At 43.9% G+C, this 13844-nt stretch overlaps 1 protein-coding gene across 2 annotated transcripts in view; it reads right to left on the bottom strand.

Annotated features, from left to right (window-relative positions):
• grid1b (glutamate receptor, ionotropic, delta 1b) overlaps nucleotides 1–13844 on the bottom strand; it is a 584450-nt gene that overhangs the window by 38579 nt on the left and 532027 nt on the right. The gene's annotated exons all lie outside the window — the stretch shown is intronic.

Raw genomic sequence — 13844 nt, 5'->3', positions numbered from 1 at the left:
TTCTATGGTTTCTGATTGGTTTGAGTATTCAGTGCAGGTGCGTTTCGTTAATTATCATATTAGCTCCTTTGTTTGCCCTTCTACTTAAGCCCTCACTTTCTGTTAGTTCGTTGTCTTGCATTGCTTGAGTTAGTCTCTCGTTTATTGTTTTGATTCTTGGATGAAAGACTTTTTGAGTATCTTCATCATTGTGCACTCTCATTACAGCCACCAACTGTGACAGTGGGGAGGCTGAAAATTATTAAATTAAACAGAACTGAGAATTATTAAATTCCATTATGATTCATTAACACACTAAAATGGCTGATTTATAACTCAATATATACAATTCACATTGACACTGTAAATGGCGATTAGTTGTCAATATCAATAACACTACATTTAATGACCTGATTTGGAAGACTAATCTCATTAATCATTCATTTCCTCGAAGAAACAGGTGATAATGAGGTTTAATCACATCATTTAACAATGAGGACTAAGCTCATTTCAATGTGATGCATGTGTTGAGTAAGAGATCTTCTTTGAGGTGTTTGCATTCGCTGTAATCATATAATTTGCTTTACACAATGTGAAGTGGATGAAAAGCTGCTATTGAACATACTCAGAACTAGGGAAATAAACATTTGCATGGATATGCCTTTAGGAGGCACAGCATTTTCTCTTCATTACTTGTCCATGAGGATGAGTACCATGCTGGTCTAGTTCCAGGTGGTGGCACTGGATCAAATTACAAAATGCATCTAATGGCTGCATAACTGTGCCATCACTTGCCTCGGGGACTCAGAATTCTCATTTTTAAAAGCATATTTTTTCGCCAATACTTGGCACCCATAGCCATAAGGTATTTCTTCATTACATCATGTACACAAACAGTCTTACAGCAGTGGCACAGGGGAATGCTTGTAATGTTGAAAAATGTATGAAATTTCTAATTTCCTTACTGAGCATCATTCTAAACAGACATAAAGTGAAAATAAAGACAAATGAAAGCCTCTATAAGTGTGTGGGGTGGTGTTGGCAGAGACGTAAAGAGTACCTGAAAAAAAAAAAACTAATTAAAAGTACAGATACCTTCACACACAAATTACTCAATTACAAGTTACAAGTCACCAATTCCAATACCACTTGACTACAAGTCTTAAACCTGGTTTCATAGACAGGGCTTAGATTAAGCCAGGATTAGGCCTTAGATCAACAAAGGTCTTCAACCAGAGGTCCGCAGTGGTACTGCAAGGTATCCGTTGATTAATGTTTGATCACAAATATATATTTATATATATATATATATATATATACACTCACCTGAAGGATTATTAGGAACACCTGTTCAATTTCTCATTAATGCAATTATCTAATCAACCAATCACATGGCAGTTGCTTCAATGCATTTAGGGGTGTGGTCCAGGTCAAGACAATCTCCTGAACTCCAAACTGAAAGTCAGAATGGGATGGAAAGGTGATTTAAGCAATTTTGAGCGTGGCATGGTTGTTGGTGCCAGACGGGCCGGTCTGATTATTTCACAATCTGCTCAGTTACTGGGATTTTCACGCACAACCATTTCTAGGGTTTACAAAGAATGGTGTGAAAAGGGAAAAACATCCAGTATGCGGCAGTCCTGTGGGTGAAAATGGCCAGCAGCCATATCACCCTGTAGCCCAAGACTGGTTGCCCACTGAAGCTAAGCAGGGCTGAGCCTGGTTAGTACCTGGATGGGAGACCTTCTGAGAAAACCAGGTTGCTGCTGGAAGAGGTGTTAGTGAGGCCAGCAGGGGGTGCTCACCCTGTGGTCTATGTGGGTCCTAATGCCCCAGTATAGTGACGGGGACACTATACTATCAAAAAGCACCGTCCTTCGGATGAGACGTTAAACCGAGGTCCTGACTCTCTGTGGTCATTAAAAATCCCAGGATGTCTTTCGAAAGAGTAGGGGTGTAACCCCGGCATCCTGGCCAAATTTGCCCAGTGGCCTCTGTCCATCATGCCCTCCTAATCATCCCCATATATATATATACTGATTGGCTTCATCACTCTGTCTCCTCTCCACCAGTGAGCTGGTGTGTGGTGGGCGTTCTGGCGCACTATGGCTGCCGTCGCATCATCCAAGTGGATGCTGCACATTGGTGGTGGTTGAGGAGATTCCCCCTTCCATGTGAAGCGCTTTGAGTGCCTAGAAAAGCGCTATATAAAATGTAATGAATTATTATTATTATTATTATTGTTGATGCTCGAGGTCAGAGGAGAATGGGCCGACTGATTCAAGCTGACAGAAGAGCAACTTTGACTGAAATAACCACTCGTTACAACCGAGGTATGCAGCAAAGCATTTGTGAAGCCAACCACGCACAACCTTGAGGCGGATGGGCTACAACAGCAGAAGACCCCACCGGGTACCACTCATCTCCACTACAAATAGGAAAAAGAGGCTACAATTTGCACGAGGTCACCAAAATTGGACAGTTGAAGACTGGGAAAATGTTGCCTGGTCTGATGAGTCTCGATTTCTGTTGAGACATTCAGATGGTAGAGTCAGAATTTGGCGTAAACAGAATGAGAACGTGGATCCATCATGCCTTGTTACCACTGTGCAAGCTGGTGGTGGTGGTGTAATGGTGTGGGGGATGTTTTCTTGGCACACTTTAGGCCCCTTAGTGCCAATTGGGCATCGTTTAAATGCCACGGCCTACCTGAGCATTGTTTCTGACCATGTCCATCCCTTTATGGCCACCATGTACCCATCCTCTGATGGCTACTTCCAGCAGGATAATGCACCATGTCACAAAGCTCGAATCATTTCAAATTGGTTTCTTGAAAATGACAATGAGTTCACTGTACTAAAATGGCCCCCACAGTCACCAGATCTCAACCCAATAGAGCATCTTTGGGATGTGGTGGAACGGGAGCTTCGTGCCCTGGATGTGCATCCCACAAATTTCCATCAACTGCAAGATGCTATCTGTTACGAACCTCCAGTGGAACGTCCAGGGAGGGAGGAGGTTGGCAACAATAATAAAACCATTTCGGGTTGAAGGAACAAAGGATACCGATTTATCAACAAGTATGGCGTTTATTTACAACATTAAATAACCAAAAGGTACAACAGATACAAAAAGGTAAGTATCAAAAAGGTACAACAAAAAACAACTACAAACACTAGTATTTACCACCCTCTCTCCACCGAGAGAGTAAACCCCAGCACGAGGGTCAGACTTGTTACACACTACTGCACGGACTCCACTAACGCCACTGCAGTATCACCCAGCTCCGGTACGCTGTCTGTATAGAGACGTCTGTTCTCCACACACTCCTGTATCAGTCTGCCTGTTCTCTTCCCTTTGTAACAGCTCCCGCTCTCCTGCTGATTGCCAACAGGTGTGCACACTAGCTGATTGCCAATTGGAGACAGGTGTGCCCACAGGACCTGCAGAAGACAGACAAACAGCAGTACACCTGGGCAGACACACACACACACACACGTAACACTCCCCCCCATAAAATCAAACTAGGGGTTTGACTAAGGATAAGGTCACAATTCACTACCACGAGAAACAGAACAAAACAAAAAACACTCCCACCTAATCTCAGACATCTCCCATCCCCCCCAGCGGATGAATAAGGAAACTTCTCACCCGCGAGACAATGCGTCGGCTATCACGTTGTCAGCTCCTTTCTTATGACGGATCTCCAAGTTGTAACCCTGCACCAACAGAGCCCACCTCATCAGGCGTTGGTTGTGGTTATACATTTGGGACAAGAAAACCAAAGGGTTATGATCTGTAAATACAACAACTGGAGAGGGGTTGTAACCAACATAGACTTCAAAATGCTGCAAAGCAAGCAGCATTGCGAGGGTTTCTTTCTCTATAGTGGAGTAATTGAGCTGGTGTTTCTTGAACTTGACAGAGAAGTAGCTAACCGGATGACAGACATCTCCTTCTCCATCCTGCAACAGCACAGCACCAGCGCCGGTGGCACTCGCGTCCACCTCGAGCTTAAAGGGAAGAGAAAGGTTTGGCGCAGCCAGGACAGGGGCACAACAGAGAACAGATTTCACTGCTTCAAAAGCATGTTGACATTCGTCCGTCCACAGAAACGGAACAGTGGGACTACACAAACTAGTCAGAGGGGCGACAACTACTGAGAAGTTTTTGCAAAAACACCTGTAATACCCAGTCATACCAAGGAAACGACGGAGCTCACGTCTAGTTGTAGGGGCTGGGTAGGTTAGTACAGCAGTAACCTTGGCGTCAACAGGGCAGACCTGGCCATAGCCCACCTGCTTACCCAAGTACGTCACGGTGGCCTTTCCAAACTCGCACTTCGCTAAGTTCAGTGTCAGTGACGCTGCCGCTAACCTCTGGAACACCTCGGCCAAAATTGACATGTGACTAGTCCAATCGTCTGTGTACACTACCACGTCATCTAGGTAGACATTACAATTTGGGACAGTCCCTAATACTATATGCATCATGCGCTGAAATGTTGCAGGCGCATTTCTCAGTCCAAAAGCCATAACCGTATACTGCATGAAGTGGTCAGGGGTAACAAATGCAGAGATATCAGATGCCCGAGGGGTTAATGGCACCTGCCAGTACCCCTTCAGCAGGTCTAACTTAGTGATGTATTCCGCGGGACCAATACTATCAATGCAGTCCTCCATCCTGGGCAAAGGGAACGAATCTGGGACTGTTACTGCGTTTACCTTACGAAAGTCTGTACAGAAACGTAGCGTACCGTCAGACTTAGGGGTAAGTAAACATGGGGAACTCCATGGGCTACAGCTGGGCCTGGCTAACCCATTGCGTATTAAGTAATCAACTTCATCTTTCATAATATCTCTCTTAGCCAGCGGACAACGATAGGCATGCTGCTTTATTGGGGCAGCTGTCCCAATGTTGATATCATGATGCAGTACAGTGGTCTGGGACGGCACATCGCTAAACAGAGAGAGATGAGAAGTTATTAACAACATAACATCATCACGTTGAGCTGGGGAGAGGTAGAATAAATGTGCCTCTAGGTCGGACAAGAGCTCCGAATTGGGCAACCTACCACCCTGGTGACCTTCACCGAGTCCTGCTAAACCATCGTCAGGTTCCGCCCCGTCACAAACCAAGGAAGCAATGGTGTTGCCTGGAGCAGCAGTCTCCGGAGTTACTTCCTGCTTCACCTGAGCCGCTTCTCTGGAATGATAGGGCTTCAACATATTAACGTGACACAGGCGTTTCTTTCTTTTACGGTCAGGTGTATGAATGATGTAATCAGTTTCCGACACTTTGTTTTCCACCACATAGGGTCCTGAAAAACGAGCAGTAAGGGCAGCGCCGAGCACAGGGAGTAAAACCAATACTTGTTCACCTGGTTTAAATTGCCGTTCAACTGTTTTTCTGTCGAACCGCTGCTTCATGCCTTCTTGTGACCGAGCTAGAGCCCTCTTTGCCAGGGAGGTGGCACGGTGCAACCGCTCCCTGTTTTGGGATACAAAATCCAATACATTAACCTTCGGCAAGGAGCTAGACACCAACTGTTCCTTAAACACCTTAAGTGGTCCTCGTACGCTATGTCCAAACACAAGTTCAGTTGGACTGAACCCCAAAGACTCTTGCTTAGCATTGCGAACAGCAAAAAGCACGTACGGCACACCTTCATCCCAGTCTCTTTCTGTCTCATAGCAAAATTTCTTTAACGTGGACTTAAGCGTCTGGTGCCAACGCTCAAGTGCACCTTGTGATTCAGGATGATAAGCGCTAGACACGGAATGTGAAATTCCCAGCGCTTGCAACGTCTGACGGAAGGTCTTGGACAGGAAATTGGTACCTTGATCGGTTTGTACTACTTTTGGCAACCCAAAAGTAGTAAAGAATTTAGTTAGAGCTTTCGTGATCGTGGGAGCGGTGATGTTCCTTAATGGCACAGCCTCAGGAAAACGAGTGGACACGCACATCACAGTCAACAAAAACTGATTCCCTGACTTAGTCCTAGGCAAGGGACCAACACAATCCACAATAACATGCTCGAATGGTTCACCAAGAGCGGGAATTGGATGCAGCGGGGCAGGAGGCACGACCTGATTTGGTTTACCAACTATTTGGCATGTACTGCAAGTTTTGCAATAGCGCGTTACATCTGCCTTAATGCCTGGCCAGAAGAAATGCTCGAGCACACGGTTGTAAGTTTTAGTGACGCCAAGATGACCCGACCACAAATGTTCATGCGCTAACCCTAGCACATGCTGGCGCCATCCCACCGGAACTACAACCTGATAAACAGTGTCACAGCCCCCATTCAGATCATCTGCCGTCCCATCCCGAGGGACCCATTTACGCATCAACACCCCATCCTCAATAAAAAAACACTGCTGACTTGAGCACCCACTAGCATCACACTCAGCTGCAGCAAAACATCTAGCCAGGGTGAGATCACTCTTTTGAGCATCGATAAGGGCTTCACGGGTTAACGGCAAGGTTTTTTTAGGAACATTGACAGAGGAGGCAACACTTACAGGACCCTTCCCGAGACCGTTCTCTGCCTCACCACTAGAGGACAACTGGTCCCCCCTAAATATAGAGGAGAATAGCGAGTCCGAGAGATCCACCCCTTGGGCCTGCTTACGAGCCTGCGCCCTAGTCAATACACTGACCGAAAAAACTTCAGGGTGCTTCTGAACCAACTCGTCAGGTTCAGTTTCAGAGATAGGAGTATCCACCACCTCGGGGTCCGGATACACTTTTCCGCCAGCAATGTCATTTCCCATGATAAAATCTACACCATCAACAGGAAAATGAGACCGAACAGCCACGGGAAAAAAACCAGATGCTAGTTTGGACTGCACATGAATGGAATGTAAAGGAGCAGGCACAAAGCTCATCCCGATACCTCGAACTACCGTGCTCACATCACAGGCAGATTGAGGGGTCAATGGTAGTACGCTAGCCAGGATGAATGAGCGTGAGCCACCTGTGTCTCTCAGCACTGTGACCGGACGCTGATCCTCAGGTTTACCTGTGAGGGATACCAGTCCCTTGGAAATAAATGGCCTGAAGCATTCATCAGGTTCCTTCAAATCCAGCTGACTACCACAGGGAGATACAGTCTTAATCAACCCGACTCCTTTTGGTGGTTTAGCCACTGGAGGCTGAGGCTTTCGTTTATACAGAGCACAATCTGCGATAAGATGGTCAGGTTTGTGACAGTAAAAACAACGCTTTTCCCCTTGTGCCCCTGAGCTAACACGATTGTTCTGAGGGTTACTAGACTTCTTTACAGGATCATCATAAAAGGATGAGTAATGTCTGACAGACGTGTTCTTGTGTGTCAAAGCGAACTCATCAGCTAGCGTGGCAGCCTGCTGCAGCGTGGTTACCTTCTGTTCGTTGAGATAAACAACAATCTTTTCAGACACACAGTTCTTAAATGCTTCCAACAGCATTAACTCGCGTACTGAGGAGAAATCATCGGCTTTACATGCAGCACACCACCTATCAAACAAAACCCCTTGTTCTCTGGCAAAATTAATGTAAGTCTGACCTAACCCTTTTCTGAGAGCCCTAAAACGTTGCCTGTATGCCTCTGGCACTAATTCATACACCTGCAGAATGGCACTCTTAACTTTTTCATAAGAGAGGCTGTCTTGCACAGACAACGATGAGCAAGCCTCCTGAGCTTTCCCTGATAGTTTACACTGTAACAGAATGACCCACACGTCCTTTGGCCAACTCAGGGCAACAGCAATGCGCTCAAATGCAGTGAAATAGCTCTCAATATCGGTTTCACGGAAAACAGGGACCAGAGAAATATGTTTACTTACATCAAAGTTACTAGAAGCGTTAGATCCTGATGACACTGTGCCGGCAACAGCGGCTGGGAACTGCGCTGACTGCAACTCCAACTCACGCATTCTTATGGCTGTTTCTGCCTCCAACTTCTTTAGCTCCAACAACCTGGTCGATTCAACTTCTAACTTTCTAAGCTCTAACTCCCTCCTGAACTGGTGCTCGCGTTCTCGCTCCTCCTTCTCCAACTGGAGTCGAGCTAAACGAACCTTCAGCCGCGCGTCTCCTCCAGAAATAGGAGAGGATTCCACGGACAACGGATCATACCTCGGCATCGTACACTGCTTATCCACGCCCTGCTTCACACCGGCGGGTGTAACTGCTGCCGCGGCGGGCAAATCTAATGAACTCAAAACACCGCTCTGCACTAACCCATCAGTCACAGCTGCCCGTAACTCTTCTTTAACCAGGGAACTAGACACAGGAAAAATATAATGTTTAGCGATAGCAAACAGGTCAGTTTTCTTACATCCATCAAGCTGCTCTAGCGTAGGGTTTGCTACAAACTCCTCTAAACTAAACACAGCCATCCTCACCACATTAGCTACCTGGCCAACACAAACTAACAACACAACGAACAACTGTACGCAGGCACGCAACAACAAAAACGCGTAGGTTACACAATAGAACAATCACATACCAGCTCCCTCCAAAGAATAACCACTTCCCCAGGACCTGCCTACCCAAAACTTAGCCTAAGCTGTCTTCTGGGGCTTGCCGGGCTCGAGGCGACTTTAAAGGCGAACTTCGGCGGCCGAGGCCCCGAAAGCCTACCCCCGACAGGGATCTCGTCCCCACCCAGGATTCGCCCCGAAAATAATAAAGGAAAAATAACAACCAAGTGCCCGATGGAAAGACTGCAGAACAGTCTAGCTAGACACTTCTAACTAGCTGGGGAAAGATTTTCTCTGGAAAGACTAGACAGCGAAAACCCACACGAAACAATTTTAACACCAATAGAAATGACAATTGCTTACCACTTTCTCCCATACAACCCGAAATGTTTGGGAAAACAGATCCCGGACGAGCCCCCAAATTGTTACGAACCTCCAGTGGAACGTCCAGGGAGGGAGGAGGTTGGCAACAATAATAAAACCATTTCGGGTTGAAGGAACAAAGGATACCGATTTATCAACAAGTATGGCGTTTATTTACAACATTAAATAACCAAAAGGTACAACAGATACAAAAAGGTAAGTATCAAAAAGGTACAACAAAAAACAACTACAAACACTAGTATTTACCACCCTCTCTCCACCGAGAGAGTAAACCCCAGCACGAGGGTCAGACTTGTTACACACTACTGCACGGACTCCACTAACGCCACTGCAGTATCACCCAGCTCCGGTACGCTGTCTGTATAGAGACGTCTGTTCTCCACACACTCCTGTATCAGTCTGCCTGTTCTCTTCCCTTTGTAACAGCTCCCGCTCTCCTGCTGATTGCCAACAGGTGTGCACACTAGCTGATTGCCAATTGGAGACAGGTGTGCCCACAGGACCTGCAGAAGACAGACAAACAGCAGTACACCTGGGCAGACACACACACACACACACACACACACACGTAACACTATCCTATCAATATGGGCCAACATTTCTAAAGAATGCTTTCAGCACCTTGTTGAATCAATGCCACGTAGAATTAAGGCAGTTCTGAAGGCGAAAGTGGGTCAAACACAGTATTAGTATGGTGTTCCTAATAATCCTTTAGGTGAGTGTATATATATATATATATATATATATATATATAAATATATATAAAATAAAACATTGGTAAAAACATCACAAAGTCTTGAGAGGAGAGCATTCACGTTTGTTTTCTAAAGTCGAAATAATACTGATCTTCAATATTGCAATCGACATAGTCTTTTAAACATCTACAGATACTCCCAGTAAAGCTCAAGTGTTCAAAAAGGCATAAGTAAACCAATATCCTTCAAAAAGGTCTCTTTAATATAATGGATACATAAAATAATGCGACCTATAGTTAAAGCCAAAAAATGTCATTAAAAACGGATGCACACAAAAAGATTTATCTGGAGTTTTACATCATCAATTCATGATGTTCGGTGACTGAGAGCTGCATTTCATGCAGGATTGAAATGGTGGCTAGCAAACAAAAACAATCTATAGAGTTTTGATGTTTGTCGTAGAAGTCACACTGCAGGACTGTGTCAAATCTTTTGACACTGCCAGAATTTTGTTGAAGGTAAAATTTTATCGCAGCGCTCATTAATCGGCTGTCGGGGAACATGTAAAACTAGCGATCAAAGACTTCCGACTTTGGCCTAGGATCAGAGGGAATCTTTTAGGATTCTCAACAGTTGTCTCAGATGGCCAAATCATGCCCAGAATCATACAGTGTGAACCCGCCTTAAGGGAAAAATGCACAACATATAGTACCTTCAATTAGCCTGGCTAACAACCCATTGCGCTTTGGAGGAGGAACTACAAAAACGAAGAAAAAGTGCTAAAAACTACAAAACATGGCGAATATGCGAAAACCAACGGTGAGAGGTTCAGATAAAGGTATGAGTGACTAATCAAAGTTTAACCTGATAACATTTTTGTATTTAATGCTATCCGTGTTATATTCCATCTGAATAACAATGTGGACTTTTATAAAGACCTGTGTGGCGAGCAGGACGAGGCCGAGTGACGTGAGAGCGGCGCGAGGCCGGTGGCGTGAGTGGTAATGAGCGACACCTGTGAGACGCACCGGTCTCGCATCTCTCACGAAGGAGCGGAAGCATAAAGGAGGAGCGACGACAGACTCATTACCACTCACGCCACCGGCCTCGCGCCGCTCTCACGTCACTCGGCCTCGTCCTGCTCGCCACAACCTGTTAGGCCATTAACTTTTAAATGCATCATTATGCATTAATATGAGGAGAGTTTTCCACCTGAAAATCACACGCGACTGCAGATTAACGTGCTACTGCATTTCTCTCCGATATGGTATGAAATGAAATCTGGAGGGTTTAAACTGTGACAAGATGATTGACAGGCCAGTTTACTGTGACAGGATGCGACAGAGAGCAACCGTTAAAGGCGCAATTGTATGACGTGCTAGTTTGTCCCAAAGCTTGTCTACTTTTTGCTACAAACTCAAAAGTATCTACTTTTTCTTCACAAAAAGAGTACATACTTTTAGGGTGTAGTATAAGTAGTGAATTGAGATGCAGCATGAGGCTATCATGGAAGAAGTGGGAAACTCCTACTACACGATGATACCCACCCTACAGGCTGCAAAAATATATTAATTGTCACTCGTTTTTTGAAAGAGGACGAGTCCATGAAGTAGTGGAGCACCTGTTAACCATAGCCACTGCTGAAATGGGTTATGCCCGGACACTGACAGATACCATTTTAGTAGAGTTAAACAAATCTGGTCTTAAGCCATCAAAGTAAAAAAGCCAAGTTTGTGATGGTGCATCTCTGATATCAGGAAATGTTTGTTGAGTCCAGAAGCTGTTACAAGAAAAACTTAAAAAGGACATCCCTTATGTTCACTGCCTTAACCATCAGTTTCATTTGGTCTGAAATTGATTCCCATGGTCCAGAGCTGCGAATGGAAGCTCTAGGGCTGCTGAAAGAGATTACTGCACTCAACTTCCTGTTCAATGCAAACCTTGAGTACAATGTGCTCACATTGTTAAATCCATCAAATAAGCTTCTGCAGAGAGAGGACACTGACTTTTGGACAGGTTTGGGCATTGTGGCCAGTGCAAAAGAGCACACTTCATTGTGATGAGGGATATACAAAAGTGTGGGAGAAAGCCACGGCTGCTGCTGATGCACTGCCGAGATCCATGATCCCAAAGCAAATATGCACAGCAAACAAGAATATGGATGCTTACTTGGTGGAAAAAAGACAGGTCAAAGAGATGATGACATAGAGGTGGTGCGGCGGCTTCAGCCATGGGGATTTCAGCTCGAGTTAGCGGAGGCATGATGGGTATCTCTAGAAAATGTTAACCAAATCAAGCATCAAATGTTTTATAGAAAGGAATTTTATTGAAATTAATGACATTGTTTAAGTGCATAACATTTTAAACAATCTGGTTAACATGCTTTTGTGTGCTCATTCTTTCACTGAAGCCTCTCCTCTGCAGCTTTGTAATTCAACGTCCTCTGAGTGGCGCAAGCTGTTAAACCACGTGCCACAAACCCCGAACCATTCCGCTCGTGGGCTCGAATCCTGTGTGGCACATGCCCAGACCGCAAGAGGTACTGTGGCCAGAAGTGGTGCAAAAGTTGTTTCAATTCCAGACATGGTGTCTATCTGAGAAAGGAACTCGATAAAAATAAAAGGCAGCAAATTTGTATAAAAATTCTTAATTTTGAGTTCATTTTAACTTGTACTTCTGAAACAACTGGGTGTTTTTTTTTTGTCAAATTTGGCACACTTGTAGTGATGGTAATGACCAGTAATTGGACCAATTTTGGAGTCTCTAGGACCAACTCTATAGCACCACCACCAGTTCAAAAATTAACTTTTCTAATGGTTATAACTTTTAAACCATTTGATCTAGAAAAAATTAACTTAGTACACCTGATTCCGCTCTTCATGCTGATCACATTCAACATCTCACATTAAAACTCTGCCCATTACAGTAGTGACCATTTTGAAAGGTAAAGTATTCCGGGTTTTTTCGCTACTTCTCATTCAAATTTTGCCCAATTCTTACAGAAATTGGCTCAGATGATCTTTGGACCGAGCCACACAGAAATGACAGAACAGATTTTTGACATTTGCTACCGTTCCCGAGAAATAACTTTCTGAAGTCGACTGTCACTATGTTTGTTCTCATATGTGCTTAAATGATTGCTGTGCTGTTGTGCTTTGTCCCAAAATACATTTGGTAATTTTAGTGATTCTTGTTTACCAAATTTCCATGTTTTATAGCGAACCGCAGATGTTTAGAAAATATGATCAATTTAATAATTGAAGATCTTACAACAGAACTGAATCAATTGAACTGACTTCAGCTGAACAATAACACTATTTGCTATTAAAGCTGCCGTAGTCAAAATGAACTCTGTTTGCATCATTAAATCATTTTCCTGTTATCACTGTCTGTGTTGTATAAAGCACTATAGTATGCGTACATAGGTGGCTTGACTTGACTTGCAGTGGTGAGTTTTTATGCCTATCTAGGAGATTTAAAGGAAAATACAGTCAAACATGATCATTATGGGGAACATATATATATTTTTTTAAATGTAGCCTATGTAATAATAAATTGTTAACATTAGGAGAATTATAGTATATTGATGAGTGCTTTAAAGCTACTGGATATGGACTAAAATTCAAAAAGCCCTAAATTTAGTGTTTTTAAAGCTGAATCATGTAATTAATTCATATGAAAATACTTGCTCATACCCCTAAATGTGCAGAGCCAAATATAAGTCATTAATTTGTTGGTTTCCCTCAAAATTGTAAACATTGTGATGCTATTCAAACACTGACACAGCAACAATCATTGTTTGAAGTTCAATTGGCTGGATAGCAAATGAGTCATTGAGCTTTTTGCCCAGCATATGAGCTTTATCAAACATATGACTGAAAATACTTGGGTGCTTCCTGTAGACAGCAATGTTAAACACAAGTGTATAGCGACACTTCACCCTCTCTGTGTCACGGCTCATCTTAGAGTGATGATCTGAAAGAGCACATGAGGACGAGGAGGCCACCAATTTATCAAATACTGTCAGTTTTTTTCAGCTTTCTGCAAAAGTTTTCTCTCGGATGACAAATGAAATTGAAGACTTGATTGATGGCCGTCTTATCCAGGGGCTCAAGAGACTCAACGAACAAACAAAAGCATATCCTTCATCTTCTATTTCATGTCTTATCAGTCTTGACCCCAAACTAGACAGCATGTATCTGTTTGCTGAGATCTCGATGACTTTGGGATAAAAGTTTTTAAATAATAAATGGCTGGGTAAAAGCTAACAGGGCTGCGTGGATATCCATTGGTTTTGCCAGTCTGTGTTGTATAAAAC

This window comes from Rhinichthys klamathensis, unplaced genomic scaffold (assembly GCF_029890125.1).
Source record: "Rhinichthys klamathensis goyatoka isolate OS25496 unplaced genomic scaffold, OSU_Roscu_1.1 h1tg000045l_1, whole genome shotgun sequence".
Taxonomy (NCBI): Eukaryota; Metazoa; Chordata; class Actinopteri; order Cypriniformes; family Leuciscidae; genus Rhinichthys; species Rhinichthys klamathensis.
The sequence above is the reverse complement of the archived record's forward strand: the minus strand, read 5'-3'. Positions and strand labels throughout refer to the sequence as shown.